This window comes from Rattus norvegicus, chromosome 1 (assembly GCF_021556685.1).
Source record: "Rattus norvegicus strain SHRSP/BbbUtx chromosome 1, alternate assembly SHRSP_T2T, whole genome shotgun sequence".
NCBI lineage: Eukaryota > Metazoa > Chordata > Mammalia > Rodentia > Muridae > Rattus > Rattus norvegicus.
The window spans coordinates 264689911-264709329 of record NC_141534.1 but is presented as its reverse complement, the minus strand read 5'-3'; the positions used below and the strand labels follow the sequence as shown (position 1 = coordinate 264709329).

Below are 19419 nucleotides of genomic sequence, written 5' to 3'. Positions count from 1 at the left end.
TCACTGTAGGTTGTTAGATGAAGGCTCTCTGATAACAATTATTCTAGGATCTGGTTTATAAGAATAGCAGAATATCATTAGGATCATTTCACTGACATTTATTTTTATTTATTAATAAACTCCCAACCACCCACCTGTAGAAGCAACCTGTGTGGCCACTCCATTTCGAGATCTCACATGGTTGGTCAATGTTTCTCCATAAGAAGCCTGGCAAACTCTGTTTCTCCTTCCTTGCATCTGTCCCCTTTCCTCTGGAGACTTGGAAATCCTACCTGTACCTTCTGCCCAGCAATTGGCTTATAGCTTTCTTTACTGACAGATCAAGAGCCAGTTGGGGAACAGTACCATAGCAGCAGAACCACCCTTGCATATGTATGTAAGGACACATGCAAAATGCATGCCTTCTCATAAATACAAAGCCTGTAGAATACAGAAAAGTTTTGGTCGGTCCTGGGCCTGATAAAGCAGGTGTCAACAATATATGTGAAGAATCATTAAGTTCAATGAAGAAATGACATATGCCTCCATTTGAAAATGGACAAGTAGAGTTAACATGACACACTTCCAACTTCTAGGTAATTTGTACAAATATCTACCAGTAATATTGTTAATCATTAGGAGAATGTAAATAAGAAATTACAATATGGTACCATGTTATATATACCCAGGAATGACAAAAAAAATCAAGGAAGACAATAAGAAGTAAGATCTAAAGATATTGTAAGCTCACCCATAGCTGGTGAGATTGTACAACCATTTCTTGGAACAATTTGTCAGTTAAACATTGAGCATTTATAAGACCCTGCAATTGTACTGCTAAGACACACCCAAGAGAAATGCAAAACTGATGCCTAACCAAACTCTCAGGGCTGACGTAGTGAACCAGGGAATAGCACTTTCTGCACAAGCCTGAAGATCTGACTCCAATTTCAGGAATCCATAGTAGAAGGAGAGAACTGATTTGTCTTTTGACCTCCTAGATCTCACACAGAGGGAGGGGGATGGAGGAGGGGGAGAGACAGAGATAGAGACAGAGACAGAGTAATAATGATGATGATACACTTTAACAAATGCTCACTTAAGTACTATTTGAATTATAAAGAAAGGAAGTGATATAAATGTTCATGAAGTTCTAGTTATGAAGGAAAAGTGCAGCTCCCAAAGGAGACTCAGTTCAGCTGTTGTAAAGAATGGAGCCCCAATTTCATGGAAACACTTTGAACACATAATAAGAAAAAGAATGCAGCAAAGCAGGCAGCCTAATACTTGATTCTGTGGAAAGCTAGCATGATTCACTAAAATTAGCACAATGAATATTTTTCTTTTTTAATGGATATTTTTATTTACATTTCAAATGTTATCCCCTTTCCCCCACTCAAGCACCCACCCCTACTGGCCTCCCCACTCTAAAATTCCCCTACAGCTTTGGCAGGACCAAGGGCTTCTCCTCCCTTTGATGCCCAACAAGGCCATCCTCTGCTACATATGCAGCTGGAGTCATGTGTCTGTCCATGTATACTCTTTGGATGGTAGATTCCACCTCACACTAGTCAGAATGGCTAAGATTAAAAAACTCAGGTCACAACAGATGCTGGCAAGAATGTAGAGAAAGAGGAATACTTCTACATTGTTGGTGGAATTGCAAGCTGGTACAACCACTTTGGAAATCAGTCTGAGGTTCCTCAGAAAATTGGATACAGTACTACCTAAGGACCCAGCTATACCACTCCTGGGCATATACCCAAAAGATGCTCCAACATATAACAAGGACATATGCTCCATTATGTTCATAGCAGGCTTATTTATAATAGCCAGAAGCTGGAAAGAACCCAGATGCCCTTCAACAGAGGAATGGATACAGAAAATGTGGTACATCTACACAATGGAGTACTACTCAGCTATCAAAAACAATGACTTCATGAAATTCATAGGCAAGTGGAATGAACTAGAAAATATCATCCTGAGTGAGGTAACCCAGTCACAGAAAAACACATATGATATGTACTCACTGATAAGTGGATATTAGCTCAAAAGCTCAAATTACCCAAGATGCAATCCACAGACCACATGAAGCTTAAGAAGGACAACCAAAGTGCAGATGCTTCAGTCGTTCTTAGAAGGGGGAACATATTCATAGGAGGAGATAAGGAGACAAAGTTTTTGGAGCAGATACTGAAGGAATGACCATTCAGCGCCTGTCCCACCTGGGGAATCCAGCCCATATACATACAGACACCAAACTCAGACAATATTGATGAAGCCAAAAAGTGCGTGCTGACAGAAGCCTGATATAGATAGCTGTCTCCTGAGAGGCTCTGACAGAGCCTGACAAATACAGAGGTGAATGCTAGCAGCCAACCATTGAACTGAGAACAGGGTCTCCATTGGAGGAGTTAGAGAAAGGATTGAAGGAACTGAAGGGATTTGAAACCCCATAAAAATAGCAATACCAACCAACCAGAGGTGCCAGGGACAATAAATATTTTTCAGCACTAAAGAGACTGCATTATAACTGAAAGTTGCCAAATACAGAACAGGGCGTCAGAACACGGGCCATCTCTCTGTAGTGCAGAAAAGGACAGAACTCCTATGTGTCTTTATTGGAAAGTGTTGTCATGTGTGCTTGTAGATAAATGAACTAGACACAGACCATTCTAGGTTATTAATAGTGGCAGTCCTCCTCCTAGTCTTGAAAACAGTGGTGAGTATTAAGAAAGATATTAGAAAGTCAAACCTTGACATTTGTGCCCAGAATCATAAGGTTTATTGTTTGAAGAGGAGACACACACCATGTGACTAACTGTTTACTGTGTATTAACGTTGACAACTTTTGTGATGTTTGCTTCAGATTGTGGGTCAGGATTATATATCTTTCCACCATGTCTCTTATGGCTTCATGTATTCAGTCTCTTACTTTATTAGATAAATTTCCCCTGATGGGTAGACCCATGAGGGCAGGAAGTGGATTAGGGCTAGAAGTCAAGATGAGTAATCTTTATTAATTGTATGTACAGCCTTTCTTATTAGATGGATACGATTAGATGATTATGATTGCTATAAAAATCTTTAACATCACAAAACCTTTTCAATATATGTGTGAAATTTGTGCTCTCTAAATAACATATTCATGGTCACTTTGAATTTACTTGACAACAACCTCTTTTGGTTATTTCTAGTTAAATGTGGATAATCATATAGTCATACCTACTATAGTTAGTATCTACTACTACGACAACGATGATGACGACGACAACGACGATGGCGACGATGGTGACGACGTGAATGGGCAAACACCTTTTGCATTATGGTTGCTAAAAGTGATTTCATGCACATCTATGTGATTTGGACAGGCACAATGTGTCAGAAGATCAAGGCAGAGCTCCTGGGAATTCAGAGAGCAGTTATAGCATAATGACAAGAACTCGTGTGGAGAGAGCATGAGGTGCTTGTGCTCACAGATATGCACAAGGCATGTTAAACAAACAGGTTGCCTCTTCAAGGGAAGAGATATATAACCCGTTTTCTACCCAGAGGCTTGGGAATATATGTACAGTCTGGTGATCTGTATGATATGTGGGGCCAGGCCACATTTGACTCCCTAAGACTCTTCTGCTTCTCTCAGTCAATATCTCCTTAGACCTTATTCTTATATACTGTTTCTCAGTCAATAGAGCCCATCCTTTTAGGAGATGTGGCATGTACTTTATAGACTAGTAACCCTTTTGCTCTCTGTATGACTGGGACACACCAAGTTCTCCCCAGATATAGAACTCATTGTTATGGAAGAGATCACATGTACTTTACAAAAAAGCATTTGAGGAGTCATGCCTTAAGCTTTACTGAGCACACAGGATTGAGTCAGTTGTTACCAGGAAGCATTTTTTCAAAATTGTAGTGTATTTCCATATGCCTAAAATAAATAGCCCAGTGTCACATTGTAGAATTTGAAACCAACAGAACTGATTTTCTTCTTGCTTCACACAAATAGGCACTCTGCTGGCCCTGGGCTTGAAGGGCCGCACCCCTCCACCCCACCTCCAGCTCACTGCCTCCTGGAAAGAAGTACAATACAGTTCTGGATTCTTAGGAACCTAATTGCTTTCAGAAGTTGCTACAGTAGAACAGACGCCCCGGATGCCTCAGTGAAAAAACTAATAAGGAAGCCACCGCTGTTCTGCAGGATTAAGGGTCGACATTCGCAACCGTACTCACGCGGCACAGGTTGCTGGGTTACCACAGCGATTTATTGAGCACTACCACTGTCTAAGACTTTTGCTGGCTGGGATTAGGTGCTCTGAGAAGTGAGGGATGATTGGTGATACTGGGAACATTGTTTCTAGTTGATAAAGGGCTGAACAGCCTGGATTAGCCTGCCTGCTCAGTGATAGTAAGAGGAGACACACCGTGCCAGCTCCTTGTGGAGCCTTTCATTTATGTTTTTGATATTGGATACGGCAAGGGTCCTATAAACAGTTGTTCCCTCACTTCGTCTATCTTTGGATATTATTTCAATTCATGTGTGTGCGTTAAACATTCATCTTAGAAGTTATAATGGCTTACTTTGCAAGTTTCCCAACTGTGTCTGAAAGCTGAGTACATGACTTGCTGGATTTGATTTCTGGGTGGTGAAAAAAGCCCAGATTCTGCTTTGCTGCACACATCTCATAAACTAGACGACAGAGTTGCAACTATCGCCATCATTTTGAAGATGAGGTGTGGCCGGCTTCCCCAATTGCACAACTGCTAATGGCAAAAAATATATATTTAGGAATAGTTCCAGTTAACCATATTGCAGAGGCCTTTTCTAGCTACTGAACTCTTTCAGGTGTTCTGAGGTTCTTAAGCATTAGAATCATCGATTCTGCCCTGAGTATTCATTCTCTGGCACTCTTACTTCTTTAGAACTGAACTAACCCTTGAGGTTCCCTGAGTGTGAAACTCCATTTATTGAAACTCTAGGAAAGCCTAACTACCACCTTTCCTCTCACCGACGATAATCACACTGTAAATCCACAAAAGGCTGTGAATGTATTCTTAAACCATAATATCCTGTGAGACACTTGTGTGCAATTCAGTGGGTAATGAACTATTAGTTGCAATGTGGATTTTTAGCATTTATTTATTTATTTATTTATTTATTTATTTATTTATTATTTTTATTGAATATTTTATATATTTACATTTCAAATGTTATCCCCTTTCCTGGTCCCCCCTCTCCCATACCTCCTCCACTGCTTCTATGAGGATGCTCCCACTCCTACCCACCCACTCCCACCTCACCACCCTGGCCTTCCCCTACACTGAGGAAATGAGCCTTTACAGCACCAAGGGCTTCTTCTTCTATTGATGCCCAACAATGCCATCCTCTGCTACATATGTGGCAGAAGCCATGGGTCCCTCCATGTGTACTCTTTGGTTGGTGGTTTAGTTCCTGGGAGCTCTGGGGGGTTTATTTGGTTGATATTGTTGTTTTTCCTATGAGGTTGCAAACCCGTTCAACATTTTCATTCCTTTATTTCTAGCTTTTAATAGTGAACAATTTTAACTAATTTCCTTGTATTAAAGACAACTGCTTTTTTTTTTTAACAAGATAAGGCCTCCACTGTTTATTATTTGTGTCTGTGTATTATAATAAAAAATACAGGTACATATAGATAAGCCCAGGAAATTCAGTCTCTGACCTTAAAATTAAAGCTGTATTAAAATATATGAATTGAAAATTATTGTGAGAAGACATTATTGAATTTAATATTATCTGAAAGTTTTGGGTTTAAAGGTATCCATTCCTTTTCTGAAATCTGAGACATACACTCTTTGAGACATAGACATCTGACTTTTTCATACTGTGACAATTCTGTTTTGAAAATATTTTTATGAACTCAGTTTTATTATTTAAAATTCAAGAAAATTACATATATTCTTCATTTTATAGCCAAGGACACGGAGGCTAAGTCAAACTAGATGACCTAAGTAATGGTCTGAAGCATTCAGAGACTTCATAGGTAGAGAGCTATGCAGCAGCCATCCCCACGCTCCCGTATCAGAGAACAGCAATGAGTACTTTGCACAGTTAGTGGACGACGTCATCTAATTCCACTCTCAGACCAGTCTGACCGTGAGAATACATCCAATGAGATGCTTTTAAAACTAGTGCATCTTGTTTTACATGTCTTGGTTTTTTAAAAACATATTCCTTGTTATGCCCAAACGAGTAATTGTAAGACAGCCCTCAAAAATCCTGTTCCAAGCCACTTCTTTAGTCACAAACATAGAGTTCAATAGGCAAGGAAGAATCTGTCCGTATCTGCTACACATTAATGTCAGAGGCAGTGCCAGGATATCCATCTCCCAAGGTTCCATGATAGGGTAAAATGTGCCCCTGGTTTGCAGTCAAGCAGTTTAGATTTCAAAACTGACCTCTGCCAACCTTGGCGTTATGGCTTTGATCCAATTATTTAACATTTTTGAATTTCAACTTTTCCATAATAATATGTATAGTATTGTAAGTCCCACTGGCCACCTCTTAAAATACCAACAGCATTTTCAGAGCTCAGGTCTGACTCTGCATCGGTCCTTATGAGTGATGGCTTCCTCTCTGCTCTGGTCTGGTCCCTTAAATTCAGAGCTGGTCTGAGGTGAAGTTTAGCATCAAATGACTTGCCGTGCTGTTTGTGTTGTCTTTTAGATGCTGTCACATTCATTTGTAAAGTGATATTCTACATACCCATGAATGCTAATACGGCTTCAAGGTTACAGAATTTAACTTCCCAGATTTAGATCTGGGTACCAGCAAGAATTCCTGCAAATATTTGGATTATATAGCCAGAGGAGAAAGTCACCAAACATCTAGAAAGAACTTTCCTCTTGTCCTTGATCTGGGGATCAGTGAAGCTGTGTGCTGTGCAGTTACACATCCACAGATTATAGCTATCATGGGCGTTCAATGTTTCATTCATCACTGTTTCCTTATTGTAGGCGGACTCTTGTTACTGCCTAGCAGCTCGGCCTTACCCCTCTATTCCGTGCATACGTGAAATAAAATTTTATTTTCTTTACATTCTCTGAAGAGCTAATTCTTTCACACACACCTCGTCCTCCTCTGTAATAGCCAGGGCCTGTCTACCACAGTTCATTTACTCCTGGGGAGTAGAGCACTGGCAACGTTGCTTAGCACATTTTCATATTATTTTTCCTGTGCTTGGAATGTGAAAGTTGTTGTACTATTATCTTTCTGAACTTACTTTTTATGTACACCTATAGCACTTGCTTGTTAAACATTTAAACATGTTTTAATCCCAGAAATGATTGCCTAAGGATAAAGGAATTAAAGTACCATGCTAGTTTGCTGTTGTTGTTGTGGCAAATTACCTGGGATTTAGTGGCTTAAAACCATCGTAATTCATTTTCTTGAATTTCCCGAAGCCAGAAGCCTGAAATGAGTGTAACTCATTTCAGATGAAAATTGTCAGTCTCAATGTCCCCGGATGATTTGTGGCCTAAGTCCTGCGGCACTCATGATTTCTGGTGTTCCTGGATTTATGGGCACATCATTCTCATCACCTCGTGTTTCCACTGTGTAAATAGCTATGCTCCCCGTCTTCCTCTCACACGAACATGTTATGTTTAAGGCTCTTTCAGATAATATCATGTCATACATATAGAGTCACATGAGGTAAAAGGCCAAAGCTTACAATCTGATATTTTTGAGTATTATATAAGCATCATGAATAGTTTCAAAGAGAAGTTTAATAAATAAAGACCTTTGCTTGTACTTTAACTGTATTCCTATAGTGCAAATATGATTCCGTGTCAGCTATCTATATTTTTATCCTGAGCTCAGTTCCATTGTATGTTGAATTTTAATTGGCTGATTAATTATTAATTGCATGTTCACGCAAATGCACACACACATGCCACAAAGTCAGAGGACACTTGTGGAATTCTGTTCTTTCCTTCTATCATGTTGGGCTATTCAATCACACTCAGCTTTCTAGGCTTATAGCACATACCTTTAACAGTGTGGCACCATCCTGGCCTGCCTAATATATCTGCTTCCAGTCATTTTAGCATCTGAGAAAATTATTCTTTATAGACTATTGGATATGTCCTCACAGTCAGACCTTAAGTTTATAAGAATCCTGCTCTTTGGGCCAGAGCTTCACTGGAGACGACATGTGGACACTTCATTCCACCAGAGCCTGGGGCACGCTGGGGACAGATAGCTGCTCCCATGAGATGACAATGAGAAGTGGTCTCAGCAGTCTGGGGTGAAGCCCAAGCTCCTTCCTTCCTGAGTCTAAGGGTATGAGGAGGCAAGTGACTAAGGGCAAGCATTTGATGGGACATTGGCTCTGTTTCAACCTGTCTTTCTGATGGAGCCTGAAATTTCATAATAAAAGAAAAGTCATTCTGACTTTGTGGGTCACGTGACCCTGAGAACACTCAGCGCCATCTTCTCTAACCACCACCGCCATTAGTAGATGCGCTTGATTTGTCAACAATCTCCAGGTTTGTTTATGCCAGAGATAACTGATGATGCTTCCCTGCTCAGATCCTCCTCCTTATGAACGATCCACGCAACTGAGAGAAGAAAGGATCGTGGTGGGATGCTCAAGGAAGGCTCCTTCTGGTTTACTGCGGATCATTTGTATAAAATAGTCGACTTCAGAAAACTACTTTTTGTACTTCCTCTCTACTTCCCCTACTTTATCTCTTCTCTTGTTCTATTTCATCTTTACTTTTTATTAATCATCTTATTCATTTACTTTTCAAATGATATCCCCCTTCCCGGTTACCCTTCCACCAACTCCCACCCCATCCTCTTCACCCCTTCTCCCCTTTGCCTCTATGAAGGTGCTCCTCCACCCACTCACCCACTCCTGCCTCACTGCTCTAGCATCCCCCTACACTGGAGCATCAAGACTCTCTCCCCTCCCATTGAAGTCAGGTAAGGCCGTCCTCTGCTACATATGTATCTGGAGTCCTGGCTCCCTCCATCTGTACTCTTTGGTTGGTGGTTTACTCCCTGGGAGCCCTGGGAGCCCTGGGTGGTCTGGTTAGTTGATATGATTCTTATGAGGTTGCCATCCCCTTCAGCTCCCTCAGTCTTTCCCCTAGCTCTTCCATTGGGGTCCCCGAGCTCAGTCCGAAGGTGGCTGTGAGTATCTACATCTGTATTGGTCAAGTTGCTGGCAGAGCCTCTCAGAGGACATCTATCCCAGGCTTCTGTAAGCCAGTGCTTCTTGGTATCAGCAATAGTGTGGGGGTTTGGTGTCTGTAGAAGGGATGGATCCCAAGGTGGGCCGGTCTCTGCATGGCCTTTCCTTCAGTCTCTGCTCCACTTTTTGCCCCTGTCTTTCCTTTGGACAGGAATTAATCTTTCACTACAAACATAATAATAGTTACTATCATTATTTCTTGTTGGTGTGAAGGAGAATCTAAGGTCAAAGACGTCAAATCATCTTTCCATAGTTTACTGAAGTACCAACTCAGCTGGGTTCACTCTGCTGGGCATCATATTGAAGTCCACCATCATCCATGTTACTCTTCTTATTCTCCAATAAAGAAAAAATACAAATAAAAACCCTTATCAGTTTGGTATGAGAGATCACCAGGCACTTCCTCTCCTCTCTGTTACTTTGGAATGTAGAAGTTTAGTCTAGCTGACTTACTGAAATATAAGTGCTTTACCAGAGATTGGGCTGATTCATAGTTAGTCCCTAATCTTGATTATTTGCTAACCATATGACTGGAAGTCTTTGATAAATTGTTATAATGTCTCTTCTAGAGTAGATTTTTCCATATTCAAGTTCAGGACCAGGAGACTGGGAGAAATAATTTAGCAAAGCAGTGTTACAAGTGTTAAGTTATCCAGCTCCCATTAGCTTTTAGTTCTGATATACTTCCTATTTTCTTTAATTCGGAGCTAAGGCTTCATCAAAAACATCTAAGTGAGATTAACAGCATGATAACGACTGATAATATAAATAACAGCAGGCAGAGCCTTGTTCTGAAGACACATGATTGTCGATAGGAAATAGGAAACATTCGGCCTTTTGTCATGCTTTATTGGGCAAGTGTATTGTGAATGATCCTGTGAACGCACCATGAGTTAAACGGCTGGACTCTACCTCTTATATTTCTCATACTTACACTTGCATCATTTAAATATTCTTAACATTAAACAGATTAATGCTGAAGATGCTTTGTGGATGATTCTACTGAGTGGTCTGTTGGATGTTTGATTTAAGGAATATTTGCTTTGAGATTACCGGTGCCTCTTTTGATTCTGTGACTTTGCACTGCATTTGAAATAGACTTTTTTAAATAAAGTAAGACAGTTCTTTCATTCTTTACTTTTAAAGTTTCATACACTGTATGGATTTTTGAATATTTTGAATATATATACACATATATATGTATATGTGCTGCCGAAGCGAGCACATACACATATATATGTATATGATTTGTTTAACCTATGTTTAAATTTAGAGTTTATAAAGCAAGGTGTAGGTGGGTATAGATGTTTATAATAGAATGAATATAACACTAATCATGGATAAGATTGTAGATTTGAGTATTTGTCTGAAGCTGTAAGATGCCACCTTGGCACCTTCCTTGGTGATGGCACAAACGTACCCTCAGTGGAGCTCTCAGAAGCATTAAAGAATCAATGATGCTCAAAGAGAAGCTGACATTCCAGGGTTGTCATGGGAGGCAGTGGGGAGGGGAACAAAATGACTTAGAAAAAAATTAGACATGTTAAATTATATGTAGCATGTAAGGCAGAACACTTAACAGATGGTTATGTTCTACAAACAAAACTGGAGGATACAGTGATTATTGTGCAGACATTAGAAGAGGGGATACATGCATCTCTCTAATCGTGCCAGAGTAGACAGTACCCTAGAAGCTGTTACTGATACAGAAGAAGCAGAGCCCTCCTGAATTTTGAGATGAAAGGGTGGTAAAATGGCACAGTTCAAATGTAGTCTGTAAATCCTGACTGGAAGAAGGAGTTACTTTTATTGGAAAGTCCAAGGAGAGTAGTTGGTGACTGAAAGCAGAGTATGAAAGTTGACAGAGAAGAAGGCGTTCTTGGTGGTTTACACAGACCCTCTTCTCTGGCTGCAGGAAGGAGCGGAATGCAGAGAGCAAAGCTGTGTCACCATGGGTATATTCCAAAGATGATTAAAACCCAGATACTGTCATGAAGTTGTACTGATATGACTGCTTGTGCGTGAGCTGAAACTGTGTGGACAGGAGAAAGCCCAGGGGGTCTCAACCCTACAGAAAGAACTGCATACAATTAAGGGATGCCAAGACTGGGAGAAATAGACAGGTAAGACCAGAAGAATCAGTTATCTATTATTAATTGGTCAGCCCTGAGACTACACATATGATTAACATTACACAGACTATCCAGGCTGTATTTAGGAATATGAATTACTGAAAATATGATCATGAAATTAAAAAGAGTATATAAGAGGATATATGGAGGAATATATGGGAGGGTATTGAGGAAGAAAAAGGATGTAATTGTAATCTCAAAAAATAAAAATAAAAAAGTCAATCAATATTAGCTTGTTTTAGTGAAGCCTAACAGGGAAAGAAAAGAGTCTTATCAAAGTAAGTCTTTTCCTAGCTGCTATCCAGTTGCAGAAACCTCAGGATTTGTTTCAATTTGGAATGCCACCTCCCTTGCCAGTAATATGGGATGGCCCATATTCAGGGATCAATCAGAGGAACTCTACAATCGCCTTGATAGATAGGTTCAACAACATGGGATACCTGAGACCATATTAACTCCAGCACCTATTCCAGGAGAGGCGAAGACATTGTAGGACCTGCTTCCAGTGAGACATCTCACTCTGACCAATCCTGCTTTATCCAATGCTTCCCCAGGTCATGCTAACCTAACAGATATGTGAAATCAAACTGCATCTTACTGCCAAGGTTAGAGTAAAGCAGTCTCCAATAGATTCTGGTAGTACGGAGGCTAATCTTTCATTGGCAAGAATTAATATTCTTCCAGCCTTTAAGACGAGGAGACATTTCCAAGATAGAAGATTGGAGTCCTGGATGATCAGGATATAAAGAAAATTTGACTGAATGCCTGTGTCCTGCAGAGCAGTGCTAGATGCAACCGTCCCACTCCTAAATGCATTTTCTTGTTTGGTTTCTGGTAGCTACACAGTGCTATACAGTGCTCTACAGTGCTTCCTGCATGCAGACAGAAGGAATGCCAATTGCTTAAATAAATACCTGGATTATTAAGGTTTATGGTACAAGAGAGTATCATGGCTCAAAACAGTCCTACATATAATATCTTTATACAACATCAATATACTCCTGAGAGTTAGAATTTGGGGGACAGAGCACCGTGTTTTCCTAGTTTGTTGTGTGGTATTCTTTAACCAGTTCTTACTGTGTCCTTGTGGTGCTGATTTGTCGTGACCAACCTTGACCAGCAAAGAAGACATGACCAGAGGAGATCTTTTTCAAGCAGTTTACTCAGGAACCTTGATACAATCTTCTTCCCCGGGGAACGCCCTACATCAACTTAAGTACCCAACGCCAACCAACCCCAACGTCCCACGGTGGGTCATGCAGACAGGCTGTCACTATGTGGAACCTAGCAGGCCAGGCAGGCATAGCCAAATAAGGACTTGTTTACTACAAGGAGCTTTCACCATCGGGAGGGTGGAAGGCAGAAACTGGCGCCACCTTTGAGGCGCTTCGCAGCTCCCTACACTGATTGGCCTCTTGCTTTGGAACTATGGGAATCGTGTGGTTCTGAATTATTTTACCCACACTCCGCACACCACTGAAAGGAAGCAGTTTAGTTAGGCACTTGTTGCAACTGCCTGGCACTTGTGTCCAAAAGGGAAATGAATCGCAAGTGTCTCTTCCCATTTCTACCTCAGAAATTGGTAATCTGAATAGCTTTGCTGTCCTCTGTAGTAAAATGTCACAAGAGGACATGTCTGTGTGTCCTCCTTAGTGCTACCACAACTCAGAGCCTCGGGCTGCTACCATTTATAGCATCGAATCAGGTTTTATAGGTCCCTCTTTGACAGATTTAAAGTCCATCAACTCCTGAGGAAAATTTATCCGAAGGGCCTAAAGATGAAAGAATTCACTTGTCTGCAAGCAGTGGAACATTTCTGCACAGTCTTCAGCAGGTTACAACCCATAAATCTGTCTCCATTTTTACCTTCCATGTGTGTGAAATTATGCATGCTTCTTTTTTTTTCCTTTCCTGTCATGTTGAATTATGCACTCTGTGTTATAGATAGATCAACCTTTCTTAGGCAGCTAACTGAGTCAGTGGAAGACAGGGGTATGTTTTATTTTCCTGTCAACCTGGTCTGGTTCACTATTTAAGATGACATATACTCAGGCATCAGATTAAAAAAAAAACTATATTAAGTAAATGCAAACTGTGTTCCATCATGACCAATGAGATGTAATTGGTGCTATTGACAGCCCTTGGCACTGCATCGACTGGAAGTTTGATTTTCCTATCAGGCTGAAATCTTGATGACATTTTTCTTTCACTTCGAGGATTTGACTGAGGAGAAATCATAAATTCAAGCTTTTATATAGAGCTATGGAACTTTTCTGGAAGAAGGATACACGTTATCGACAGCAACTCAGTAATTGACACCTGATGACTATTAAGACGTATTGACATTCCTCTTTGGTGGGCCTCTTTCTACTCCTTACTTGTCATTTGCTTTGTCAGATGAAAAAGCACATTTTTTTTAATGTTCCCATAAGGCCAGAATGTCAGTATAGCCTGACCCCACTTGCTCACACGCCAAAGGCTAAATGCATCATCACATTTGATTTGTGCAGAATGCACATGCTGGAGAGCATTATCCCCAACTTGCAAGTGCAGAAGGCAAGCCTTAAGACAAACCTCATTCAGGGAAGACATATTTATAAAATGGAAACACAGTACTGTTATCTGCCTAATTGTTATATTTAATCTTGATGGAAATATATTATTCCCATTTTGCAAGTAATGGGAAGCTTCTGCAAGGTCATGGGGCACCCACAGTGTCATAGACTGTAATGAGATACGTCTGACTCTGGATACACTGTATTCCATGTGCAAGTGACCCAATGACGGAGTGCTCAGCTCAAGAAGAACCACTTTCCTGTTTCGCTATGTCTCTCTCTCTCTCTCTCTCTCTATCTCTCTATCTCTCTCTCTCTCTATCTCTCTCACGCACATGCACACACACACACACACTCATCCACCCACACACCCACACCCCCACACACACACGCATACACACACACACACACACACACAGAGAGAGAGAGAGAGAGAGAGAGAGAGAGAGAGAGAGAGAGAGAGAGAGAGAGATCTATACACACACACAGATCTATATCTGGTCTCTTCAACCAAACTTTGAATATTCTGTAAGCTGCAATTATACATTGTATATTCTGGAGTTTTCTATTACATGTTCCAGATGGAAACATATTTTCTGTTTGCTTAAAGATTTTTTTCTACTTTCAGTCCCATCAACAATGAATTATTCCATTAAATTCTATGCATTTTTCTTCTGTTCCACTGAAAATTTGACTTTCTACTGTAAAGGAAATTTACTGTCATCCACCTAACATATTTATTATGAACTTGCAATGACAGAAACAAGAAATATAGTTACATGCTCCAGGATGTTTTCATAAGCAACTTGCTTAAAGGAATTGTAAAGATTTAAAACCAGCCAAACTGAGGTACAGAAGACATACCATTTAGCCTCACTGTACAGAATTGTGAGAAAAATAGCACCTGATTCTCGATATATGCAAACTCTGGCCTGTTAACCTCTTAAGCTAAAGGAAGGTTATAAATAGCATTTTGTTATCATTAGAAACAAAGATAAAGTCTTCTACCCTCCTCTGTGCCCAATGCTACTTTCTCCCAACACAGCAAGCTTGGCATGCCTTTATCTCTCTGGTCTGCCCCTAACAAGACAACACAAAAATAGCTTTGAGTACAAGCTGGGTGTTCATGGCCTAATTAGTCATGAGCTCTATCTGAGAAACAGTGTTTAGGGAAAGAACATATGTGAACTGCTCTTGTTCTCAAGCACAAGATTAGAGGAAATCTTTGCACACTGTTCTGTACCAACATGTCCCCTGGGCCCTGCACTCTACCTTGAACTTCTTCCTGAATTTTAACCCAAAACACATCAGACACCCAATACCAATGGTTGGTATTAACTGAAATTACATTTTAGTCTGCACATATACAATGAAATATTACCACCTCTGCTTCTCACTCCCTCCCACATCTCACTTCCCCTCACATTTACTTCCTAACATGTTCTCTGCTCAAATTTAAGTTTTCTTTTCTCTGATTTGAGCCAGACTCTTGTTATGATGCCCATGATGGTCCTGAGTTCTCAGTTCTCCTTTTGCAGCTTCTCAAGTGCTGAGAAGATAGTCAGGTACCACCATAACCTCAAATTAATATATATCATTATTATATATGACATAGAACGTATTATATGATTAAATTATATTAATAAATTATACTGTATAAAACATATTTTGATATAATATGTATTATATATTTCCTTGAAAGTAGAAAAAATTTATAATATATAATTTATTAATATAATATTAATACTTTATATATTATATATGAAGTTATGTAACTTGGCCTGTAAATTTTAGCCTGCCACATAGGCTTAATCATTTCCATCCAACTTTTGTACATAGCTACATGAGGGTAGAATTAACTCCCTCTATAAAAATACAAACCCTGTTTAATTCACCAGTCTACTTTTCTGGATCCTGAGTTACTTCAGTATTCAGAAATATTTTTTCTATGTTGACTTTTACATGTGGTTTTCTAGAGAAACTACTTTTATCCTTGAAGCAAATCTCAAAATCAGATTAGTTCTTCCATAATCTTTTTGACACATTTAAGACATGAACCTAGGTGTTTTTCTATTTCTCTCTTCTTCATTGTGTTTTCTCCTCCATCCAAATCTATGCCTGAGATAATTCAAACAATAGTTTTGTCTCTGTAGATAGATGGCTCTATTATCCCCATTTCTCATGTCCATAATTATCTGACTTAAAAGCTGCTTTCACTGATTATACAAAAGATTTGTATCGTGACAAAAAAGCCAGTTAGTTTTGGAATAACAGAAATCTTTTAATAATTGAAGTTTGATATTCCCAATTTTGTTAACAGATAGCATCTCATTTCGCTTGTATTGATCAAAGAATAAAATCATGATGGTCCCTGTCCCCAGATAATATATCTTCATTGACAAGAGTTCTGCAGAGTAAGTTATAAGTATTTTATACACTTGGATCTTAAGTTTAATAGCACTAAAAGTGAGCCAAAAGTAACATTGAGTAAATAGTATTCATTTTGGAACCTTACTTTCTAACTAGTCTCATAAAGTGGTCGTGTTACATGGTGTACAGTGCCTATCGAAATGTCTCGTGAGCAATTGATGTAATCATTGTTCCTGCTGAATGAACTGGTACACAGCAAGATGATTGGAAAGGAATTAAATATTAATTTGAGACACCCAAATAGTTCTCGACTTCTACTCACTTCTATATGATCTTTTTGTAACTATGGTTGCCTCCAGGTCTCTAGATGGAACCACAGGATTCATATAATTTCTCCATGAGCTTTGTGAATTGGGATCTCTTCTGTGGAGGGATATTTTTCCCACTTACTCAGAATGAACACAGGTAATTGATATTGATCTGAGCGTGCATCTGAACCACAGAAGCCTTAACTCATCAAGGCTGTCTTCCTTCCATAGAGAGAGCAAGATGGCTAAACTCCAGCAAGGGACATAAAATAAGATAGTTCTGATTTTCTTCAAGGAACAACTACTTCATAATGGATAAGGCCCAATTACATCTCCATCCTGCATAATCTAACTTAATAAATATCTTGTTAAGGAAACCAGTCATTCCTGAAACACACATTGATTCTATAGGATGTTATTGTAGATGTAGCTTAGTCATACTAGTCATACAATTAGTGAAATAAGACAGGTATGCTCAGCTGTAAGCATATAAAAATAGAGAAAACACTCTCCGTGCAGCATTTGCAAGAAAAAGTGGGCAACTATCAAGGCTGATTGTTGTCTTCTCTCTTGCCCCCATGACTCCATCCCTATGTAGACAAAGCATCTTGAGTTTCACATAGAAAGGGAAAATTATAGTTCATTAGCTGCTATTACTCTTTTATTTGAAAGACTATTTGAAAAATCGATAGTTACCTAGGTAGGAAAACTGGTATGCAATTTGACTTAATGCCAGGTCCTTTTGGTCTCTTTCTACTGTTTCTACTGTGGGGTAACAGTAGGTCTTTTGTGGATTACTGTGGAGTTTAGTAGGTCTTTCCCACAGATGTACTTTGGAAATCTTATCAAAGTTCTCTTTAGTACTTCATTGAAGATGATCTTCAGGCTCTCTTTGAACTTATTCCATCAAGAAGATTTCTTTCCTAAATACAGGATGAATTTGAAAAATTAAATGAAAACAGAATAACAGCAATAAGTAATACCAAAGGATTAGTAACAGAGAAGGGTTTGGTAAAACTGGGTATAGTTCAATTTTTGTACCTTAATAGGCATCATAGTATAAAACTGATTATAAGGGATAGGTGGTGAATTGCTCTCCAAAACACACTGCACAAACACACTGCAAGAAAATTACTTATGCTGGAGGCCAAAGTGAGGAGATGGGGCATGGAAAAGAACTGGGTAATTTTCTTGCAGAAGTACAGACATTTGGACATAGTATTACCTAAGAACCCAGAATAGCTGGGGATAGCTGCTGTGAACATAGTGGAGCATGTGTCTTTGTTATATGTTGGAGCATCTTTTGGGTATATGCCCAGGAGTGGTAGAGCTGGGTCCACAGGTAGTGCAATGTCCAATTTTCTGAGGAACCACCGGACTCATTTCCAGAGTGGTTGTACCAGCTTGCAATCCCACTGACAATGGAGGAGTGTTCCTCTTTCTCTGCATCCTCACCAGTATCTGCTGTCATGTGAATTTTTGATCTTAGCCATTCTGACTAGTGTGAGGTGGAATTTCAGGGTCCTTTTGATTTGCATTTCCCTGATGACTAAAGATGTTGAACATTTCTTTAGGTGCTTCTCAGCCATTCTATATTCTTCAGTTGAGAATTCTTTGTTTAGCTCTGTACCCCATTTTTAATAGGGTTATTTGGTTCTCTGGAGTCTAACCTCTTGAATTCTTCATATATATTAGATATTAGCCCTCTATCAGATGTAGGATTGGTAAAGATCTTTTCCAAATCTGTTGGTTGCTGCCAAACCTATTTTCTGCTGGCAGATAAGCAGGGTAACAATGCTGGAAATTGTTGAGACAGACAATTTTTTTTCTTTTTCTTTTCTTTTCTTTTTTTTTTTTTTTTGGTTCTTTTTTTCGGAGCTGGGGACCGAACCCAGGGCCTTGCGCTTCCTAGGCAAGCGCTCTAACCACTGAGCTAAATCCCCAACCCCCTTTTTTTTATTTTTCAATACATTTTCTTACCTCTGCAAAGCTGTGATTGCCACGTTCATTTGGTAACCATTGAAAGTGAACATCAAAGTGACTTGTTCAAGATTAAGCCATTACAAAACAGCTGAGCTGAGGTTCAGACCCAGTTCTCTTGGGCTTCCAAGCTCCACACAACTGCCTCATTTTCTAGTTGTTCCTTTAAAACCATTCCATAAAATTCCACAAGAGGGAGTTAATGTTTTGGGGGGTTAATTCTATAATTTTCTTTTAGTCAATGTCTTAGTCAGGGTTTCTATTCCTGCACGAACATCATGAATAAGAAGCAAGTTGGGGAGGAAATGGTTTATTCAGCTTACACATTCACAGTGCTGTTCATCACCAAAGGAAGTCAGGACTGGAAGTCACACAGGGCAGGAAGCAGGAGCTGATACAGAGGCCATGGAGAGATGTTACTTACTGTCTTCTTCCCCTGGCTTGCTCAGCTTGTTCTTTTATAGAGTCCAAGACTACCAACCCAGGGATGACATCACCCACAATGAGCCGGGTCCTCCCCGCTTGATCACCGGTTGAGAAAATGCCTTACGGCTGCGTCTCATGGCGGCATCTCCTCAACTGAGGCTCCTTTCTCTGTGATAACTCCAGCTTGTGTCAAGTTGACACACAGAAACAGTCAGTACAGTCGGTTTAGTCCTGTTTTTACCACATTGAGGGCTTTTGCACAGAACTCAGGCATGAGCTATGGGGAGACATCCAAAAGCTAGCTGTTGGCTCCTCCTGGGAGCTGATGCTTCTGAACATCAAAATTCTCATTTTTGAATCAACACTTCCATATTCATTCCTTATATTATTGTCTGGAGATGATGAGAACACGTTATGTAATCTACTGCAC

General features: G+C 39.8%; 1 long non-coding RNA gene across 1 annotated transcript; it reads left to right on the top strand.

Annotated features, from left to right (window-relative positions):
• The first annotated feature begins 8436 nt into the window (after positions 1-8436).
• On the top strand, positions 8437-14496 carry LOC148007926 (uncharacterized). Its single transcript, XR_015653540.1, has 3 exons — positions 8437-8508; positions 11134-11341; positions 14028-14496. It is a non-coding gene; the product is annotated as an uncharacterized LOC148007926 (long non-coding RNA).
• Positions 14497-19419: the final 4923 nt, after the last annotated feature.